The 23,569-nt window shown below is 40.9% G+C and overlaps 1 protein-coding gene across 3 annotated transcripts in view; it reads left to right on the top strand.

Moving 5' to 3' along the window:
- The first annotated feature begins 381 nt into the window (after positions 1–381).
- ACSL4 (acyl-CoA synthetase long chain family member 4) overlaps positions 382–23,569 on the top strand; it is a 40,793-nt gene continuing 17,605 nt past the window's right edge. For 2 of the 3 annotated variants that reach the window (XM_080365908.1, XM_080365907.1), the window contains exons 1-3: positions 383–482; positions 1,712–1,793; positions 20,583–20,629. The gene's annotated coding sequence lies outside the window, so the exon portion shown is untranslated. Of the gene's footprint in view, positions 483–1,711; positions 1,794–20,582; positions 20,630–23,569 lie in introns of all 3 variants that reach the window. The other variant, XM_080365906.1, reaches the window with a different exon arrangement.

Genomic DNA, 23,569 nt, shown 5'->3' with positions numbered 1-23,569 from the left:
GCCAGGCGCTGGGCCCGAAGCCCCCGTGCGGTGCCAGCCGCCTTCCCGAGCAGCCCCCCAGCTCCACACCGGGAGCCGCGCCCGCACGGATGACAGCGGGATGGCGGCTCCGGGTCCGCGCACCGCGCCGCCGCCCGCCCCCCGCGCCAGGGCCTGCGGCCGTGCTGCGGGCTGAGCCGCCTGCCGCCCCCGCGCCGCCCGGCCCGGCCCGCCGGTCCCCCTGCGCTGGCACCGCGCTCGGCCGCCCGGCCCGGCCCGGCCCCGGCGCTGCCCGCCGCCCCCCGGCCGCCGCCTCGCTGCGGGCCCGCGCCCCTGCCCGCCCCTTCCCCGCGGCGGCGCGGCGGGATTGGGCGGCGGGGCCGGCAGATCGGGGGCTCGCCCCGCCCCCGCCCCTCCCTCCCCCCTTCCTCCCCGCCGCCCTCAGCCATTTTAGCAGCCGGTGCGGGCCCGCCGGCAGCACCGGGACGAGGTGGTCAGGCGAGGTGAGTGCGCGGTGGCTGGGCCGGGGTCGGTCCCGGTCCCTTCGCTGCCTCCCGGCGCGGCAGCGGGGCCGGCTGCTCCCCTCCGCCCCCGCCGGGGATGGGCCGGCGGCTGCCGCCCGCCCGGGCGGAGGCAGCGGGGTCAGCTGAGGGAAGGAGCGGGGTCGGCCCCGCGGGGCCGGGGCGCTGTGCCGCGGGCGGGAGCTGCCGGCGGGCACGGGGGGAAGGGGGCGCCGGGAAGCGCGGAGCGGGGCCGGCTGCCAGCGCATCGCCCCGCCGCGTTAGGCGCACCCCTGGGGCAGCCCCCCCCCCCCCCCCCCAGCCCTTCGGCCCGGCCCTGGTCCCCGGGGGCTGCGGGGCCCTGGCGGGCGGGGGCTGGGCGCGGGGCACGGCTGCAGCGGGAGCAGAGCCCGCGCGGCCCGGCAGCCGGGTGAGGGCCGGAGCCGGCCGGGTGGCCTGTCCCTGTCCGCCCCCGAGCCCCGACACGGCCCTGCCGGCGGGGATGTGCGGGCCGGGCCGCGGGGGACGCCGCTCGCCGCCCCCACCACCACCCGCAGCGGGCTGTGAGCTCACCGCGCCCCTGTCCCTGACGCGGCTGTACCGTCACCGTGCGTTCGGCGGGGATGCTCGGGGGCGCGGCGGGGGGAGGGGGAGGCACCGCCGCAGCCCTGGCGGCTGTGGGAGGTGGCTGTCAGGGAAGGGCAATACCTGCCCCGGCGGGCCGGCTCTGTCCTGCTCGGGCTGCTGGAGTGTGAAAATACAGATCCAACGTGCTTTGCTACAGGCAAGGTTGTATTTATAGCCTTACCAATTTGACGTGCAAAAATCAGTAAGTAAAGCTATAAATAGGAATCGGATACATAGGATCTTTCTTTTCTTAATTGAGCTCTACTTTTTGAATATTTGGGATTTGTCATCTCTGGCTAACTGCAGTGATTAAAGACATCTTTTTTCTCTAAGATGTGAAAATATTATAGTTAAAAAAATTAATCCCCAATCCAAGCATTTCTCCCAAACAAGAGACAGAATTGAGTCTCTTGTCTGTAATGCTCCAACAGCTTCAGGAAGATTGGTTTCTTGTTTTTTTTCTGCTCTTCATGCATGAATACAAAGTTTGTTTTAATACAGTTGTACAAAAGCCTTAAATGTTTCCACATAAAAGTTTTCAACATAAAAACATGCTTCCACACAGAAAAATTTTAACTTGCCTTTCACTTCTTTGTATTTGCCAGCTCCCCTTCATTGTTGTCCTAAGCTACAGAACTGTATAAACTGGAAAGGGAGAGCTTCCCCCCCACCGAGAACCCTGCTGTGGTAAGGTTTTCATGTGTTAATTACCTGAGTATTTGCATCTCATGCAAACTTTACTCGTGTGTGTGCGTGTATTGCCTTTAATGCTATCTGTAACGGAGGCTGTGCAAGCAAATGACAGTGTTGACCATTGTCTGCTGATGGAATAATCTAATGTTTATCAGCTGCTATAAATTTTCTGTATAATAAATTACCAGGATGACACCTCCTTCTAACGTGAGGCTTATGCTTTTTATAAAACTGAGAAACCATGAACAGATCACAAAGGCAAGGTGTTAGACAAATATATTCCAAGTGCTGTTAAGATACGTATCTAGGAAAATAGATGCAGCCTATTACACTGTTTTAAATGAAGGTAATACCCAAATGAAATGTTAAGCAGTAGCCTGGGCCAAATATACATGCAAAATCTATTGAAGTTAATGATTACATACAGTTAGGTAGTTAACATGACAAATGAATGAGCGCTTGTTTATAAGAAAACTTGAATAAGGAATCACTTATGCTAAAGAAGAATTGGAGTTAATTATTAAGGGAAATCCTTAATGTATATGCAACCAAGCATGTGGTCACTGTGCTTTAGGACATTTATTTTCTCAGGACAGAAGGAAGCTTCATAGGAGGGAAGCAATTTCCTGAGAAACAAAACTTAAATTTTTGTTCCATTTGTCCATATTTCGGATCATTATTTAGATGGTACAGTGTCCTCCACCATTTTTGTGGAAGGCATGTCTGAAAAGTTGGTCATGCTGTTTAATTTTCCTGCATTCTACAGCAATTAGTGACTACTTTGGTGCTCATCTTCATTTCAAAGTTACCTCCTCCCTGTGACTGGGATTGACCCTCTGTCACTCCTCCATCTAGAAGGTGCTTAGTGGAATGGGCTGGCTGTACAGAAGGGCCCAAGGGAAAGCTTAAAGTATTTCTCCTCTGCTAGTAGAGCTGTGCTTTACAGTGGAGAGGAATTATTAATACTTTGCTATTGCTTTTATTTCCTTGGGGTGGTTTTTTTTTTTGGCTGGGGTAAGGGAGGGAAATTAAGACTGCCCATAAGTCTGCTGACACTCTTAGTAACTGTGTGTTTCCTCAGAACGTTGAACTCTGGATGGGCATGTAAAAAATGAAAGCTGAATGCAGCACTGGTTATTTCTTCTGTGGCTACTCGCTCAGAGTAATTTGTATCACACCAGAAGTAAAACACACACTGGAAGTGGTGTGACAGGTTTCTGTAATGACCTGTGGTGGACACAAAGCTTGCCAGCGCCAAGGCCCTTTCTCACAAATTGCTGTTTGTGGTCCGACCGGTGGACAGGGAGGGCTCTGCTTTAATCCTGGATGCTGGAGCTGTAGTAAGTCTTCACTTGTTTTATTCAGACATGAACTAAAAAACACTGTACGGAATAAGACTTGTGCTTGCCAAGAGGAAGACTTCTGACCAGTTGCCAGAACTGCCTGGGACATGTGGTTTCAGTTTTCTTTTCTGCAGTAGGTATCTAGTGTGATCTGCATTGAGCTGCTCTGCAGAGATCAACAAAAATAATTGGACAGAGCTTAAATAAGCAACAACAGATCTGCTTTCCCTGCCCCACTTCTTAGGGCTATCAGTTCCTACCTAATACTTCATATGAAGTGTACATGTAATCGAGATACGGCTTTAATCATGTGCCAGATAGGCATAACAATATTTACCTGACCGAGTGCATGATACAGAGGTTAGGAATGAGTGGTGGGGGTGGAAATTCTTTGCGGTGTTGCTGTTGCCCTAGATAGGAAGCCTTTCTACTATTTAGGCTGCTGTGCTGCTTGTGACCTGTGCTGCCATAGCTCATAGTAGCTTTTGAGTCGGGACTAAACTTGGTGCTGGCTTAAACCTGATCTTCTGCAGAGGTTAGATACAAGGAGTGTGTGTGAGTGAGGAGTGTTGGTACAATTGGCTGGAGAGTTATATTACATTTTAAGATGACCCCAAATATAGCAGAAAACTCAGAAGGCACATTGAACCATTTTTCAGTAGGAAATAAATAGCACCGGCAGTCTGGGGAAATGGAGGAGCAGAACAAGTAAGGAAAGGTGATTGTGGGCATGGGACTGGGAGGGGTGAGAAATGCTTTCCTTTAGCCAGCGTGTTGTTAGAATGTCAATTTATATAATGGATGATTTTTAAAGTCCGTGTATATGAGCTGCTTACAATGGAAGTGAGGTTGGAGCTAATGCTACCACATCAAAAAGCCAGTGCGCATTTTACTCGCTGTGCTTTTGGATTAATAGCTGTGTAATGTGAAGGATGTAAAGAATTGTTTTCCTGTTTCTTTGCTTCAGATAGAGCTAAGCACTTGGACTTTGCATTGAAATCAAAGAGTACTTTTCAGCTCGGTAAAGTGTTTTGTAAGGAATCCTAGATATTGAGAAAATACATTCCCCTCCCCATTTAAATTTTGTGTGGTTTTGGTGGTATGATTAATGCCAAATCAATGGATATTGTGCAGCTGAGAGTTCACAAGCTTCAAGGTGAGGTATCTTTGTCTTCAAGGTAGAGATAAAGCGATCCATCAATTATCACAGATTTAAGAGTCTCTATTTAAAGTGATCCAAGGTGCATTCTTGGTTATCACTTTAAATCCGAGACTCTTAAATCTGTGATACTTGAACACCACTGTTGTTCAGTGAGGACAAAACAAAGGAACTAGGATTTCTTTCAATGTATAATGATGTGACTGTGGATTCCCCAGAGTATGTTACTGCTCCATCAGTTCAGAATCTTTTTCTAAAAGCATGCTTGTGACTTGCCTATTAGGCAATAGATTCATATTTCTTTTTTTAATTTTTTGGTCTGTCAATAGCAGCTGTTATGTGTCAAAACAGAGCAGAATACCACCTGTATGCACATCTGTGTTACTGTGTGATGGTGCTGCAGCTTCTCTCGTGACTTTTGTTAGTGCACAGGGAAAATGCTTGTATTCCCACACACTGGTAATCGGGAATGTTTTATAGCATAGGTGTATAACGGCAGTTAGAATATTAATGTATAGATATATTAAAAAAATAATCTAGGTATGCTTGAAAGCCTGTGAAATTAGAAGCCAGTTGATACGACAAGGTCAGACTTAAAATAGCACATCACATCCCAGTACTTGTACTAACTTTGTACTAATCAAAGAGACTTTAAAATTATTATTTTAATAATTCTGAAGTGTTCTGTTTTAACTCTCATTACTTTAGAAAGTAAGATTGAGTAATACCAAGTCAGGTACAGAAATGCTTGTGTTTAGAGGTTTTCTTTAAAAAAAATACTTAAATTCATTATAATGTATAATCTACTTTTAAAATATGATATTGACATGTTTTGCCTACCCCATTGTGCTTTTGTTGTAGTATAAGCATGGCCAACATGTAAAAAATTTTTCTTAATGTCTAGCTAATAGTTATGTTTTGCAAAACTACTTGTTAATTTGCACAGTAGACCTGTTTCTTGTGGGGTTTGTTAAGCTATCCTAGGATACTGTGCAACCCATTTAAAAGTGAAAATAGTACAGTGTCTTCTACTGAGCTAGGTGCTTTACCTAACTGTGTAGCACTTTAAATTTCATGTTTAATAAATGTGACTTACATGCTAGGAGATGCAACAGTAGAGTCAAGTGATGTGAAAGGGTGGTTATTGTGGTTCTTTTCTAAACCACTGTTCTGTACCTTATAAAAGACGTGCATTCTGAATCGCACCATAACTGAGGGTTTCCTCTGTACGTGCGTTTAGGTTCAGCTGTAGTTACCGCAGGTAGATGTCTGGTTTATAAAACTGCTTGTCTGTGGGGTTGCTGTGAAACTTTAGAAAAGTAACTTGAGTAGTAATAGTCCCTTGAGCGAAGATTCTTACTGAATATCATTCTGCTGTGGCAGTGCACAAGCATACGTTGTGTGCAAGGCTGGGCTCCCTGTGAGCATCTGCACACCAGTGTGCATTTTGACATCGCTGGGGTTACTGGGGACCGGGCGCTCCGAAACACCTTCATGTCATCCTGAAATTTTTGACCCTTAAACAATGCAACTCGAAACAAATGTCAAGTATGCATGTGCTGCTGCTGCATGCTTAACACATTTCCTCCCATTCCCAAATAGTTGCGTTTTTAGCCATGGCTCCACCCACCAGGCCCTGCATGCTGCTGTAACCATTATGTTCCTTGTACACCATCAACTCTGTTCCGGTGTCAGAAATAGAGAGTGGCCTGTAAAATAATTGAATAACTTCTCCTTGGTACGTGACCCTTCAGTCTTTTTAAGGGCCTTGTTTGCTCAAATCCTGCTCACAGGAGTAGAAAAATATTAGCATAGACAGGAACTAAATAAATTATAATATTAAAGTATGTGATACCACAAAGAAATTGTTTGGTGTCAGTAATTATTATAAGCGTGCATGTGTCTTCTATTTCCTGGTTAAGTTTCTTGGAAAATGAATATAAAACAAATAAATGGTTACTGCAGAGCACACGTATGCCCTAAGGCACTTTTCATGGCTGCCAGAAAAATCTTTGCTACGTATCACAGTAGGAACAGACTTAATGCTTGCGTTTGGTTTTCTTTAGCAGTCTGCTAGTGCAAGTGAATTTTTCTCACTATCCCTCTGTTGCACAAATACTTTTACAGGCAAAAACACTGCCATACTGAGCTACCTGGTAGCTTTTCCTGTGGCTATTTTTCCAGCATGCCTATTTCTGGCTGTGGAACCCAAAGGTCGCCAGCTATAGGCAGCTAGGGGGGCTGATGCTGCCTAGTGCAGGCAACTCCTAACCAGAGCCTGTGCAGGCAGCGGAGAGAGCCCGCTGGTCTTCATCTGTCATCCTCTGCTCTCCACAGCATCAAGTGGACATACCTGTTGATTGTTGTCCTTGAATTTTTTACACTGACCACTCTGCTATAACATATGAACTGCCTGCCTTGGTTCAGGTACTGGGAAGTCTGAAGCTAAAGCCAACCTCTTGCTGGTCTTTTAAAGAGAAAGCTAAAGGTATCCTGTGTTTCTGGAAACAGAGCAACTGAGTTGCTCATTCTAAATCCACGTTACTTGGGTTAATTCCAAGCTTCATAAACAACAGTATTTACTAAAAGAAGAACTTTCCCCAAATAAAAAGTTTATTTTTGTGTTCATGTAATGATTGTTTACCTGGCTATGAGTGTCATTTGATATTTTAAAGAAGCTGCTGTTTTGTGAATTTCATTGTGTGTTCCTGTACACTAGGAGCGACCTGTGCAACTTAAACCAGACTGTCTACTAAGAAAGTTGTGCTCGGAGAAACATTATTAGGCTGCAAATACTGAGTGTTCACCCAATGCCCTGCCCTGTCCATTTCTCACACTTGGTGAAAGGTGAAGAGTGCCCACAGTCTGTCAAGTTAGGCTACAGATGAGCAGGTGCTACAAGAGGTTTGATCGAGCTTCACACAATGTTGCCGTTCACAGTCCTGCAGGTATTTGTGGTGGCAGCACATACAGCGGAATGAGTTTCCACGTTTAAATGAGCGCTGCCCTCTGCGTCCTGTGGAGTTTGTAGGGTTGAGCGAGGCTAGTGGTAAGGTTACAAGGAGCCTTGTGTTGCAATACTGCTGATAAGAGGATGCAAGTATCTTGGGGGGTGGGGGGGGTAAGCAAATAAATGTAACTGGTCAGATTTACTGAAACACTTCACATTGCCTAAGCAATCTGTCAGGTGCTTTGTTGTTTCCTCTCTTGTAGTTATACACACAATAGTTTTTGAAAAGATCTTATTACATTCAGTTAACCTGAAGTACATAAGTAGAATACACAGTGAGTCATTCTCAACAAATATTTTTGTCTTGGAAGCTAGAGGAGTGGAGCAGCCTATGAAATGTCACTACTTGAAAAACACTAAGTTTGAGGAGCTGGAAGCTGCATATGACTGCACCCTGAATGTTGGCTCATAGCAAAACCCCAAAAATTTATGAATGAGGGTATTTGTTTCATAGCTTGAATGGTCAACTCAGTGGTAAGCTGCTGTTTCCTGTACCATACAGCCACTTTGGATTAGGAAAAGTACTAACTCCTGACCTTCAGTAAGTAACAAATTATGCATATTTAATTTTATATACTCTGAAATACTTTATCTGTAATAAAATTTTAATAATACACTTGAGTGTTTGGGGTGGGTTATTTTGGCTTTCAATAAAGATAAAAGTAGGTAAGTTACCATGCTGCAGCTTCTGGTTGCTTACACACACACCCCTGATACTGCACTTCCACGAGCATACAAAGCTTGCAAAAGCTGCTGCCGGCACTCACTGGACTTCTGGCAAAAGGGATGGGACAGCCTGGGATGGCAAAAAATGGGTGGAGGCTACTTTCAGCAGGAGCTCTGTTTTATTGCTTGTAGCTCAGTTTTATGCTTGTTTTAAAGTTCTTACAAAGCTACAGTGTAAAGGTGCAAGTAATTCTGTCAGCTGAACTAAAACCAAGGTTACCGCTTCCTCCCCTGCACTGGTGCTGGTGAGAGTGAGTAGGGAGCTACTGGCTCGACTTAAGGGTTAAGTGTAGTTGGCTGCCTGCAAAATTTGCAACTCAAGGGAACACTCAAAGTGGCATCGATGCAGTCCAGACTTGGATTGAGTTAGCTGCCATGAACCTGAAGGCTCTGATAGAGAGCCAGCAGGCTTGTTGCGCTGTTTTCACTTTGCTGTTGGAGTCTCCATTACACTAAGGTCACATTTATTTCAACTCAATAAAGTAATTTGCTCAAGTTGTGTGGTATCTTAAAATTTGATTTAGGTACTAACCTCTCTAACCTCTTTTCTGTTCTTGGTATGGCATGTTTTGGGTTTTCTGCACAACGAAAACATGCCTAATAAGAATATTGTATAAGTAAGATGTAGACTTACAGCAGTATTTTTCATTTGTTTTGAATGTTATATAGAAGAATTGAGACAATGAATCTGCAGCTACTGGTAATGGTCAACTAACAGCAAAGTGCTGCAGCAATAGAAAGGAAAAATGAAAAAAGAAGTAAGAGCTCCAGGTTTGTGGTGCCCGTGGTCTTTTTTCAGCAGACACAGAAGTAGGAAGAAGATAGAATCATTTCTGTCTGTCTGTAGTTTATTTTGCACATTATTTTCCATGAAGGCAGCTGTATGTACAGCTGATTCATACTGTGTATTTACACAGTATAATTTAGTACTGAATTTGTTAGCCTTGTATTTGTGCTTTTCTTAGATAGGTGTGTTTAATTTTCATTATGAAAATGGATTCTCTGTTGATTTCATAAGCATGCAAATAGTTTTGCATTTTTATGAGCTCTTCTGTTCAAACAACTTGGTCAAAAGTGCTTTCATTATGAAATGTATCCCTGCAGGGAAGAGAAACAACTGGAAGGTGAAACTGGGCTTGCTGTTCTTCAATAAAAAGCAGGGTGAGAAAGTGGGAGCTGGAACAGGGAGCGGAGCAAGATTATGCCTTAGAAAACCATGGAGAGCATCCTGCTTGTCCGTACTTAGTCTGGCTTGCTTGTTCATGGATTACCCCTTATCATTGCTCTTCCAGTTCATAGAAGAGAAGCTGTACATGTATTTCAGTGTTTCACTGAGGCTCGGTGTTTCAGGCATGTTTTTTCTTGCATGCCTTTAAATAACAATACCTATGCAGTATGCATTACAGTTCCATAAAACTCAACTGAAAAAAGAGAGCATGCTAAACAGTCTGGCAATTTTAGTCTAACATAACTGAAGATAAAAACTTGTTCTAGCCATGAGCTGAGTTCAAGTTATTTGAATGCTCAGAGGTGGTTTGAGGAAAGATAATAACATACACAGAACAGTCAGAAATAAGTGTAAGACTTTCCAGATCACATTACCTAATGAAAAACATCAGATGGTGCCCAGCCTGTAGTCTTTCTCCCCTCCTTCCCCAACGTAAAGAATACGTTACTCGGTTAAAACTTCCACCCACCTAAAATGTTACTCTTGTTGGGAAATAATCCTCATTTAACCTGGACCCAATCAGTCTGAACAGCAGTGTGAAGAAAGAGATGAGCAAGCAGTGGCAGTTGGCAGAGGCAGCAGGGTTCATGTAAAGAGGAACAGGACTTTGGGGAAACCATCTGTCTGTTACCTGAATACCCACGTCACTGCGGGTGGATTATCATTTCTGGAATATATGCCTGAAAATAAGATACAAACATCACTTGTGTGTATGCTAATACTACTTTATACCTAAAGTATGAGATTTGAGGACCACACTGACTGCTTTAGCCCTTGTTTTCCTACCTCTCTTGAGTGGTGGTCCATGGATGCAAATAGCGGACATTGGATGCAAATGTATAGGGGGTGTGATCTTATTCTCTGAAAGGCCATAGCGGGGTAAGGTTTCTGTTGGCTGTTTCTCTAAGGTAATTCATCGGTGTTCCTCAGACAGACAAAACAGTTTAATAAATTTGTTACCTATTACCTCTTGGTTTCTAAGTTTACCTTTCCTTAAAAAGCTGAAAATGAAAAATATTTTCATAACTTGGGATAGCATTAAGTAGATTTATCTTTAAGAAAGGTAAGCTCTGAATACTGGATTGCTGAAGCTTTAGACTCGAGGCTATTAAAAGCAGTCCGGTGTCATAATGCTGGTTTTAACCAAGAGTAAATTTAAAAACTTTTTGTCAGGCACAGTGGTAGCATGTTACATTATTCAAACATCTGCAGGCACTCAGAACACAGAATTTAGGTGAAAATTGAGAATGTTAATGAGCTTCTAGTGGTATCCCCTGACCTCAAGTACACGATCAGCCTGTTCCGTGTTCTCAAGTCGCAGGTAATGTTTTGCAATTGTACAGACAGTTCTGACAACAAACAGCTGACAAAGCTCATATTACCAATCCAGGAAAATGTTGGATTGAATGGGCTGTTTGGCTATGTTTATAACCTAAGAGATGTCTGGAATTTTCACTATTTAATGTTTTCCTTTTTAGATTTTTCATTAATTTATTGATGTGTTTACCTAGAAACATTTGAATTGCAGTTGTATTAAAGGTGAAGAATGACTTGGTTTTTTGTGTGTTAGTGAGCAGTAAGACTGACAATAACTAGGGAGTGGGCACTTAAATAACCCTTACTAAGACCTTCCAACAGGGAACTTTGTCCTAACATCACTATAATGGTAATTATAGTGCAGATAGATTTGGAGTAGGGACTGTGTATTTTTAAGTTGAAAATGGAAACATTTTCTGTCAATGTTAGCTTTTTGACTTTATCACTGCATTTGTTAAAAAATTAAATCATATCTTTCTTCATTACTAACCCTAAATTGCTGTTGTGATACACAGTGTCATACTGAGGATTTTTTTTGTCCCTTTTTCAGAGAAAAAAGTTCCTAAAAATAAGTTGAAAGAATTGGCAACAGCGTCAGTTTCCTCTTCGTGCTTCCTTCAAAATTTAAGTCTAAGACCACTTCATGGTCTGTTTAGTCTAGTGCTGTACACTTTCTTTTTCTGCAATTCCTACCGTGACTCCTGCTTCATTTATAGTAAAGGTGATCTAGTTACCTAAATAGCAAGTTGTGCCATCAAGCCGCTTGAGTTTCAGCTGTATGGTTTGCTGCAGAGAGTCACACATGCTTTTTTTTAATGTCTTCTGAGCTGGCAGGGCTCGAACAAATGCCCTTCAGGAAGCTCTGTGGCTGCGCTAGTGCATAGTGTCCTGCACTAGTATGTTTTGCTGAGGGGTAGGATGGATTAGCGCAGGCACAGCTGTGGTTATATGGTTATGCACCTCCCTGGCCAGAGCCAACTGGCTCTGTGCTGTCTCCGCTTCCAGCTCCGGCTTTGGGCATGTGATGCTGTGATGCAGTGCTCTGAGTATGGCCTCTGCTGCTTTGCAAAAAGCTACCTGGATGTTCTGGACTAAGAACATCAAAAGCTGCCTGTCTCTGAAATTGTACACCTGAAACAAGCATGTTGCTGTCTGTGAGTAAGAAGTGTGATAAATGTGCATACACATGTATTGGGGGGTGGTAAAGTTCAAAATCACGCTGTTTAAAAATGTCTCAGAGGTCTTTTTTTCTTCCCCTTTTTTGTTTTAACTTCTCTAGGAATTGTGCTAGTTTCTACCCTGTTCTCCTGTCTTAGTATTTAGGTTCGGACTGCCTTTGTGTTATTTTTCTGTTTTGGCGGTGTTACACTGCTGAGAAGACTGTACAAATCGTGTTTAGAGCTGTTAAATCTAAAAGCCTGAATATCCACAGTGCCTTGGAGAAAGCGTACTGAAATTTGCTTGGTCATCTCACTGCCTCTATGAAGCGCAGATAAAATCAAAAAACTGTTAGGATACAGTAAATCAGTAAGATTGCCTTCCATGGTACAAAGTGCCATCACCGGTGTTACCTCCCTTGCTGACAGGTGAAATCCCCAGCTTCTCTGAGTGAATTGGTATAGGCTGCATTGTTTTATTATTCATGTACAACTCATCCCCAGCCTGTACCTCCAGATCTTCCTTGTAAAAATTAGTACTTGAGTTGCCAAATAATGTTATTAAAAGAAATGTACCCTAGAGATATCTCAGTCTATCGTAAAGCACGTGAAAGTAGCAGAAAGCAAGTTCACTCACAGAAAGTTCGAAGTGAGCGGAAAGTTGCAGTATGAAGTTCTGTCTTAGGAAAATGTTTATCTGGGAATTGCAGGTGTGGATCTAGAGATGACTGATACCTGAAACTGATCCCGGTATGTTTGGCTAGAAGGTGATAGGATAGGTTCACCATGAGCCAAGTAATAGACTATGCTAAAATTTTGCATTAGAACCACAATGAAATTCAGTCCCTTAAACTGACAAAAGGCATCATCACTTTTTTACTGGAAAAAAACCTGTGATTGTGCAAAAGATTAAAATGTTTGCTCCTAATGCTTTTAACTTTTACTGACTCTCAAACCGTTTTCCTCTGCAGCTTAACTAGTTACACAATGGAAATGAAAAACAGAGATGACTCATGCTTGAAATCTCAAGGGCTGCTGTCTCAGATGACCATGGGTGGGAACTTGAACTTGTATTTTTTTTAAGTGCCCACTCAGTCATCTGTATGTCAGGACATCTGCAAGGACGGAGTTTCTTCCAATTGCAAATAAGAAAGCCTAATTCTTTTTGCTTAGTCACAAAAAAGGGAGGAATTTGCATTTGCGCATGAGCTCCTAAGAGAAGAGGGAAAGTGTGTTTCGGGACTCCGGTGTTACCCTTGTTGACTGTCCCCACAGAATTTTGAAAAACCTGTAAGAACTTTAGAAAAATCCCTCCCCAGCCTGCAGTGCACTTCTTGATAGGTAATGCAGTCCTTTAATGAGGAGGAACACGGACTTCTGTCTTCCCCCTGCTCCTCCCCCCCCCCCTTTTTTTAAAGTATGTAATTAATTTCACTACCTAAATTATTACCAGTGTCTGAGTAGAAATCAACCTAATGCCACCAATGAGAGACAACAGAGTTTTTGAAAAGCAATAAAGGTAAATACAAAATTGTGGCAGAATTTCTTTTTAAAACGGAAGTTGAAGAGACAATCAGGTTTTCTGAATTAATACAGAATTACATGTAGAACTTCAGTCTGCTGAATTACTCAACAGTTGCTGTTGGCAAGACCTTTGAAAAGAAGTTTATAATCTGTCAGGGTAACTACAGTAAAAGGGAGAAGCTGTTGTAGTCCATTATTGTGTCTGGATTTCAATCGAATGCAGAAGGTTAATGTTCCTGGACTGTCTCAATAGAGCATTAAGAAGGATTATGATGATCTCTGTCATTACACTGCGTGTTTGCCTGCCAGACTGGACTTGTGTTCATGCACTTTTAACATTTTACTGTTTGAGTTGCTCCTTTCTCAAAAAGGTTATTACAGAGCAACGCTGATAGATGTCAGGAAATTTATAAAGGAAGTAGCTTTTAATGACTAGCTCTTCTGTGTTCATGTTGCTAAGCTTTGGTCAGATGAATCTATTAGCTGAATCCTATTAAAAAAGAATGGTTTGGTGTTTACTTTCTCTTAACTTTTGTTCTTATGTAGTAACAGATTCATGTTACTATTTTATTTTATATTGGGCAATGCAGTTTTGCTTTTAAGTAATTCTAATGCATCATCACAAGAGTACATACAATTCCTCCTAGGTCGTGCTGTACAGCTGTTTGGTAATGCACCAGATTTAAGGCCAGGAAATAAGTGTTAGTATTTAATCTATGCAGCTAGGGTAACGTCATGAATGAATTTTCTGCCTTGTTCAGTAAAACATCATTAACGTTTGTCCAGCCCTAATTCTGTGATTTGACCAGAGTCTGAACTTGAATGCCTGCGCTCCAAGAACTGATGAAGCAGTTGCATCTAACAGGCATAAGCATAAATACATTCTCTCTGGATAAATTCTGAAAAAAATTTATCTAGGGAGATTATTTCCTGTACTTCTTCATCTTTACTTGCAAAACAAAAAGCACTCGATATCCTAATTTCCTTATGTTGGGAAAGGATGTTGTTGAAATGATTATCGTAAGCATAGGATAATAACGTGAGGGGAGATGAGCAGCTAATTCTTAAACAACCGTATGTTGTGCATATGTTCCTAATACTGATGATAACTTGCAAACAGATAAAAATGAATGCTCAGTAGGCTCAGGGAAGCACCTAGCAATTAGAAGCAAAATGTTAGTTAGAAAGTACGAGTGTAACCTCTGTATCTGCAGTACCCACATCACACAGTCATGAACATTACAGGCACAGAAATATTACATCTAACTTTGAAGACTGTAAAACATTGTACATCAGTTATTTACTTTTCTTGTGCCCTGAAAATGCAGGGAAAACAGAGGTTTTAATTTTTGTGTTAAGAAACCCATCTTCAGGTAAAGTCCTGCCTTATGTCAGCTGTGTTCCAGTTAAGACAGAAGCAGCATCTAAACTGTCTGCTCGTTGCTGAGATGAAATGGTGGCGTAGCTTAAGAAATTACCTGAAAGAACTAAATTCTGTGGGTGTTACTAGTCCCTTTCAATGCAAAGGAATTTTTTTTTTAATTTAGAAACACCACAGAACATTATGCCAATTTTCAGATGCTTGTATTCCACACACACACACAGAAAAAAAAAATGATGGAGGGAATGTCGTAAAGTTCTGTGTGGTCTCACTTTTGCTTTTGCATTGTTTTACTTTCCCCTTTCCTAGCTGAACTGCCTTCCCCCCCTTCCTCCCCCCTGTAACTGGTATCTTCAATCATATTTCCAAGTTAGAATCACCCTTATAAATGAAAATTGTAAACATAATCTGGTTATAAAAATTAGGTTTAAATGCTTTCTTGTATTTATGTATTATTCTAGAAGGCTGCACAAACAGTACGTGATGCAGACCTACACAGAATAGTCTGGAAGTTCAGTATTATTTTTTTTTTAACCTGTTTCATTTTTAATGCCTAAAAATAAAACAGAAGAAGAGGGGAACTGATCTCCAGACTGTAGTTTCAAACCGATACAGGGTAGGTGAAAGCAGAGCTCTTCTGTTGTTAGTACACTCCAAAAGAGCAGGTGTAATAACAGGCTTTGGAATTATCTGCAGTTGCCTAAAATGAGAGAACATTTTCAAAAAGCTTGAACTTACCAAGCCTGTACTCAAAGGAGGCATGATTTTCATGTGGGGAAGCAGAAGAGAAACCTGTTTTTGTAATTTATGAAACTGGTTTTAGTATCAATTGTATGTATTAGAGGATTATTTGACTCGAGGTATCACATTTGTCAAGGCCAATGCTTGCAGGCAAGAAAAACCTTATGGGAGATGCAGCAAATAGGGCTTTTTATTTGTAGGTCTCAAATGGATTTGATCTTTTAGACTGTACAATTCAACAGTCTTAGGCGAGGCCACTAGTTTAGTAAACTGCTTTGCAAAAATACAGCAGAGAAGGAGGCAAAAAATTAAAAGATGATAACTTAAACCTCACTCGTTGGATCATCAGAGCCACGTCAGTCACAACCTTTCCATTGCAGAATGGTTGTGTAGCTGAACACAGAACTAAGTAGTTTATCCGTTTTGTATTACACGTGGGAAGAAAGACATTCATACTTGGCTGTTTACGTAGCTTTTGCTGGAGAACTTCCACGGCCACGCATCCGCCACAGTTTGTCCTTGAGCACGCTGCTTCCCTTTCCATGTGCTGGTGTGAAAAGGCTGGGTGGAAACGGCACAGTTGCTATCTCTGCCCTTGAAACATCGGAGTGAGTAACATTTGCCATAATGCCTGATGAAATTGGGGCACATGCTGAGGAGATCAGGCTGAAATACTTCTTTATTAATACAGAAACATCTTTCTTTTTAATTTTTGTGCCCCTTTGTCCAAGTATATTTTGTAGATGTTGGAGGAGTTTTGAGGCAGTACCAGTATTTTTCAGTTGCAGATTTTCTCCTTTTCCATCCTTTTCTGAACTACGGGCTGTCCAAGCCACCAGTCTTGACCACATTCATTAACCAAAGTGCCAAGGACACAAAAGGATGCCTCTCACTTACTTCCTTTACCACAAACGTGTTGGAACAGCTGAGTTTGCCACTAGTTGCAGTGACTGCTAGCATTACAGCTTGGATCGACTTGAAACCTTGCGTGTCCTGCGTTTTTGATCAGAGCAGCACACAACCAGTACGGATTGCGTTGTGGTTGGGCTTGGGAGGGAGGCAGGTTGGGATGAATGAGCCTCGGGTACTTGCAGTGCAGAGGCTGGAGGAGCAGGTCCAGAGGAAATCCTCCCCCAGTTCAGTGTATGCTCCGTGGGTGGTTTTCAGTTGTGGAATCTTGTCTTGGCCTTTTCTATTTTCTGCCTTTAGGGCACACAAACAACTCTTACCCTCTCACCAAACATCTGCTTGCCCTTACCTTACAAGATTAGGAGAGAGTTTCACACCAGTCTGTTAGATAGTGGAGAAATACTGGGTAAGTGTGGCTGGTCTGGTTTCCATTACAGTAGTTGTTGCAACAATATATGTATGACACTTGCAACTTACAAATTGATTTTTTTCTTTTATTTTTTTGCTTAAGTGCATCTATGTTCTGAGGTAGTAAAACAGAAGTAGTGGTGAATATAAAAGACAACAATAAGATTTTTCTTGAAACCAAAAATAAATCTGATCTTTGTTTAGTAGCTAAGTAAAACATTGTATTGACTACTTTTTTCTTTTTAGGCAGCAGTAAGAGAAACAACATTTCCTAATACTACTTGTGGTTTTGCTATTTCAGATATAATGTATATATTTAAACAGAGACCCTCAACTTATATCAGGATCTACTGTAACCGACTGTCCCCTCTCCTTGTTTGCTGGGACATAGGTACTAGTATTTACACTGCTCATACTAAGCTCTCAAACACTCAGGCTTTGGGCTACTACTGTTGCATTGATAGAGCATGGAAGTACTTCCGAAACCTGCTGGTGTTTCATCAGTTACCTCTGGAGTTCTCGTTGTCCTCAGACATACAAAAGGAAAATATGTAGAAATCTGCCTGTGAGAAAGGAACAAAAATTGGACTTCATGTACTTTTTTTTTCTACCATGAGTAACTTGCATTAATATGGGCAGAGTTTGTTTTCATAAAAACACTGACATGATGTAAAAACTGAATCATTTCCCTTAGTTTTTATTCTTTCAGCCTTTCTAACCCAGAAGAGTTGTCATTAGCCACAAGATTCTTCTGACTTGTATTGCTATTTAATCACAATCTTCTCATCTGTAGAAATGTTCTTTTGTTATTGTGTGTGACAGGTATAAATCTGGAAATGAAAATGTGTAGACAGCCTGATAGTATGCACTCAGTTGTTTATTGTGTGTAAACTTGCTGCATCTTCCTGGAAATCTGATATTTCTCAGGTTTTCTGTAATTTCTTTGCAAAATCCTAGCCTCCTTCAGTTGTAGCACTGGAACAAATTCAAGGCTACTAAATACTGATTAAATTCCTTTCCAAAAACTGACTGTAATTAATAACCTATGTAACTAATAACCACATTATTCAGGTCAACTCACATCTTTCACTGCGTAGAACCACCTTTCCACTTACAGATGATGAGTGCTTACTGTGGTCTGCAAAACGTTTAGATCTGCCTGAATGCTAGAGAAGTTGCAGAAATAGTTGTTACTTATTCATACTGGATTGTTTTGAAGATTTCAGGGCTTCCTGAAAGGAACCCTGAGTACTTACACTAAAGCCAGAACTGTGTCTCCGTGTGAAGTTGGTGAGAGTTTGGTTGCAGGGGAATCAGGACTTCCTCTGGTGGGTTTTTTTTTTTAAGTAAACAGCTTCTTGCTTTGGAGATTCCAGGTTTTCTTCGTAAACTAGAATACTACCCTTTTTCCTGTCTAACGTCATCTTTGTTACTGGAAGACTTTCCTAACACAATGAAACGATGCTTTACAAGTTGCATTTAATGTTTGAAGTAGATAAAGAAGTATGTTTTCTTCTAATCGTGCTATTGCATAGTACACTGGGTCCCTGGCAAGCTTTTTAACACAAGAGGAAGGATAATAAACACTGTTATTCATGTACTTTCAGTATTAAACATTTACAGTGCTTTGGGCTTGGGCTAATTAAAGCCTTTCTTAGCAAAGAAAATAATTTGTTGCCTTATTAAAATTAAACTGCATATGATAAAATGTCTATGTACAGGTAATTTAGGCTTTGAGTTACACTAAGAAATTCTAATAGTGTGTGCAAATGCTGGATAAGTTGATTCTGTTCTGTTTGAGTAGTTAAATGGAGAGAAGATTAGGGCATTTCCCCCTCTGTGAATAGTTGCTTCCAGAGGCATAAAACTTTTCCCTGTTCCCCACACATGCTTTTGCCCTTACGTAGTCCAGGAAGCTTTTGTGACTACTTAAAAGCTATTTTCTTACATTAAAAAAAAAAATAGTTGCCAGTTGTTTCTTAAATTTTCAGTGAAATAAATGAAAAATTATGAAGAGAGGAGTGTCTCTCCTGTTCTAGAACCTGTGCTCTGATTTCAGCCTGTGTTGTGTGGCCCTGGCTGCAGGATGAGAGTAGAACGTTGCATATTACCTGTGTCTGAAGCTTTTAATTGAGGATATCAAAGTCAGATTATACTCAGAGAGCATCTCTCCCATCTGTGGCAGTCAGTAAAGTACAGTCTCAGCGCTTGTATCAGCATTCACGTTGGTTATTTGTGTTCTGCAGTAAGCTTGGACTGTAGAATTTTTGTAAACTCCCAGCATATAACATAGTAATAAGGAAAATATTTACCTCGTGAATGAGTTTGTAATACAAACGCTGTAACAGATCGTTGCAAACGATAAAGAAATTCTAGTCTGAAGAGTTACCATTTCAAAATTGCTGGAAGCTTATTCCCCTGAGGAAAATCCTTTGGAGATGCTGAAGACAGTTACCTAGGGGAGAAACTACATCTAGTTTGGTTTGGTTTGGTTTGGTTTTTTCTAGACTGTAGCCATGCCTGACGCACAGTGATGGCTGCTGCTGGGACCGTGCATTTCCTACACTAAGAACTGGAAGCTCACTATTTCCAAAATAGAGAGATAAGCATCTAAATAGGCTAGTTACATTGCACAATTAAGAGAGGTAACATATTATATAACAGGTTTATTTTGATACAGTGACATTTCTCATGAGTGCTACGTTTTCTTTTATTTGTGAGGAAAGAGGAAGTTTACTGAGAATGTAAATGTTGTACTTTTAGTAATATATACTTGGCTTGCCTTGAAGATTTCCTTGATGGTACATCAATGTGAACACTGCATCTCATTGTTTCTCTCAAAGTCTTAATTAATTAAGAGATTGAAGGGATAAGGTATAGTCTAAGTAGCTAAGTTTGGCTTCTGCCCAAGTGGAATTGATATGAAGGTACGTTTGCAAGTTCAGTATGTCAGTCTGGTACGCATTATATTTAAAATATGGTATTATTTGGCATGAGTTTGGGATGGTCCTGTTGTGGATGAAGACCTTCTACAGCTGCATTCAAGTGCCAGTAACACTAAAAACATTATGGGGCCTCTTATTTATTTCATATTTCAAGAGAAAATATTTGTAGGGGAATTTCATAAGGGATGTTTAACACTGCTTCTGTCTGTGAAAACTGGTATCTTGATTGAAATCTTAGACTTATGGGGAAGGCTAATAAAATATAACTAGTTAAACATCATTTAAAAGCTTTCTGTCTATAAAGCCAAGTGGTCAAGAGAACGATCATGCACTAGACGTTTTGAAGCCATATCTGTATAGTTACATATAGGCGTCTTTTTTTTTTCACTTGTCATGGGACCAGTGAAGCCTTGCAGCCTACATAACCATGCTTTTGTTCTGTAAACGCTCCTCTTCCCTCAACACCCAAACGATGCTTCATGTTCCTTATGACTCTTTGGGCAGTGTGTGCTACAGATAGCCTCGAGTTAAAGTTTCTTCTGGTAACTCATCCGTCCAAGAATGATAAAGGTCTTGTTGCTTCTGCCCCGAGACAGAAGAACAGACCAACGGATCATAGGGAATCTTGAAAGTCTTTTATCTTGGCTTTTTTTTTTTTTAATTACAGTAAGCTTCTGTTCATAGCTTTACATGTTTAAACAGGGGAGGGATGCTGGGCTTCATCTTTATACACTGTAATTTGCAAGCTTCACCTTTTCCAATAATATCATTGCACTCCTCCTGTATTGATAGTTTGTGCCTCCTTTGTCTAAATTCATAGGCTGCTCTTCTTTAGGAGCATTAAGGTAGAAATTCTAAAGATTCCTCCTTTCTGCAAGGCAAAAAAAAAATTCCCAACTTCTAATACTTGTCTTTTTTTTCCTATTTTAATATAGATCTAAACAACACTGAAAAAAACTCAGTCATACCCATCAGATACCTTGTGAGTATACTTCTCTGTGTGTGTGTGCATGTGTCAGTTTTTATATGAACATGTTCAAAGGAAAAAGTCAAGTTTGTCTTTTTGGGACCTACTGTAATGTCTGTTAAGAACTGCAGCTGATTTTTGTCAAGATAGCTAATTTGTACACATTTGTGGTAATTTAAAATGTTTCGAGGTTACCTGTTTTTTTAAACACTTCTTAAAGTATTTCAAACAAATCTGAAATTTCAAAATACAGGAAATGCAACCTTTTAACTTTTGCTAATGTGAACATTAGCATAACTTGGCTGCAAATTTACAAAGTGGGTTTATGCACATATTTGAAATTCAAATGTTAAAAGTGATTTCAACAGGGTGCCAGTTTTAGGACAAAACATGCTTTCCCAAAAAGACCTTTTTATCATTACTTTGTTACTTCAGGTAGTATTTTGAACATTCTGATGAGGTTTGTTAGCATGTTAGAAAGTTGTTCCAATAAACTGTAAAAGTTCTTAAGTTAGTGTTCAACATAGAATTGAAGTTTGTTGCTTAGTCAGTTGCTCTCAGGTATAAAAGCACACATTTCATCACACAGAAATGATTACTAGATAACATCAGTAGGATGTAATTTTTCAAACACAGTCCTCTTCACACACAGTCTTGCAATCCATTCTGCAACCTAGTTCCGTTTTAAAGACTCAGTATTGATAATCAGTAATAAAATACGAATTTGATATCGTGAAATAATTCTTTAAATCATGACAGTACTGCTATAATTTATTGTGTTATTTGCATCTTATTGGGGCTTAGATGACAAGAGGAGCAGGTCCCGATCCTTTTAGATACGGTAAAAAAAAAAAAAGGGACAGCTCTTACCCCAGAGACTTCAGTTCACTACTGCCTGGGTGCAATAAGCAAAAGTGGAAAATACCAGTGGAAAAATGAGATAATTGCAATAAGTATATATTTATAGATACCATTAGTCAATACAGATTTCATTAGAAAGTAGTAAGGAATTCAGTATATGAAAATACGATTTTCAGTTCTTTGTTGTACTAACATGTACACAGAAAATACTCTGAAAATTTTATGGTTTTTCAGTGTTATACAGTGTTATAAGTCCTAAACTGCTTAAATATGTTATAAAATTAATGTGCAGGAGATTAAATTAAATGAAGAAGTTAATTTCTTTTTATAGTATGGGTCAGCCCAGAACACTGGCTAAAAAATTCAAGTAAATACGAGTCCATTACTCTCCTCCCCTTCTAAATTAGATCTCTGTTATTAGCGAGTATTTTTTTTTACCAGCAGGACTACTGAAAAAGGTACTACTCAGCCTGAATAAAAGCTGTAGTAACTGTCTCATTATATTAGATTGTTTGCATTAGTCCAACAAAGCCTGCTTTTTATTTATCCAAGTCATCGTGCCTGGTCATATGTTTTTTGTTGGGAAGTGAGTAGCGGGGTGAGTTCTCTGTGGGTTTATTTTAACATGTAGCATCATGGCTCATCGGCATGCACCGAGGTTTTCTTACTGTAATCTTAGCACTATGGCTGGCTTTTGTTTTAAATACAGCTTAACTTCTGCTTTTGGAGCACTGAATTAACTGGAAAGAAAATACCATATAAATTTGTAATATAAAGCAGTAAACCTTCATTTTAGAGAACTGGAGCTTAGGGAAGTGAAATGATTGTTCTTCTGCTGAGGTTTGTCTGTTTGCTGAACCCTTGATGATGATGAGGTTAACTAGAGCAGAATCACAGAATCATTTAGGTTGCAAAAGACTTCTGAGATCATCAAGTCCAACCGTTAACCCAGGGCTGCCAAGTCTATCACTATACCGTGTCCCTAAGCACCGTGCATCCATGTGTATTTTAAACACTTCCAGGGATGGTGATTCCACCACCTCCCTGGGCAGCCTGTCCCAGTGCGTGACCACCCTTTCAGTGAGGACATTTTTCCTAAAATTAATAAAATGATAGAATAAGCATATACATTTTGAAAAGAACATAACACTCACTTTTTATTAAAAAGAATATGCAGAATACTCTTTTTTTTTTTCCCCTGAACAAGTCTGAGCTTAGTTTAGTGTATTATTCTGTCATTCAATGGTAATTTTACTCTACAGAATTAATTAAAAAAAATAATGTGGTGATCATGTTATTTCAAGTATCTGCAGATCTTTTAATCTTACATTACAATAAATGTTGATACTGGCTACATCACAACTGCAGATGTTGGAATTCTTACTTAAAAACCCAACAGCCTATTAATAAATTTCTGTTAATGCTGTGAGTAGCAGTTGTCTTACTTAACCTGAACTGTTAATTGTAGCCCCTCTTAGCACCTGAGGGTGCCAAATATGTGCACAGAAGTACATTTTGAGGTATACCCACTTTCTTTTAATTCCCGATAGAGCCGTGAACATTCTCTGGCTCTCTTGGGTTCTGCTTGTCAGATTCTGTCCATGAAAGACTGGGCTTTGCCATAAGCTAGTCGGTGCTACTCACTCCCCTACGTGTCTGAGGTGCTGCTCCTTTGTTAGTGCACCTGTGCTTTTACTGTTCCTGCTGTGTGCATTGCTCATGATGTGTTTGCATGCCATCAGGATGAAGATAGGAACCAGTATTTTTCAGGTGCCGTTGCAGAGCAGTGGGCTAGCCACAGCTGTGGCTTGCTGTGATGCTTTTGCTTTTTTCCCCACTCAGCTTCGGTCTTTATTCAGGCCCAGTTCTTAATGAGGAAAGATTTCTGACATGGAGACAAAATTTTGCCAAATTGTGCTTCGTTTTGAGTTGGATTAAATTGGTCAAATTGGATTTCAGTTTCCATACCTGGAGTTTTGAAATGCATATATCAAATTAGTTGTTGGAGGGGAAAAGCAAAGCTGTGTAATCCCTTTCCGAGTGTCTGATATTCATAGTTGAAAAGTAATAGATTAGAAATTCAGTTAATAAGAG

This window comes from Falco punctatus (assembly GCF_963210335.1).
Source record: "Falco punctatus genome assembly, chromosome: 15".
NCBI classification, from domain to species: domain Eukaryota; kingdom Metazoa; phylum Chordata; class Aves; order Falconiformes; family Falconidae; genus Falco; species Falco punctatus.
The sequence above is the reverse complement of the archived record's forward strand: the minus strand, read 5'-3'. Positions and strand labels throughout refer to the sequence as shown.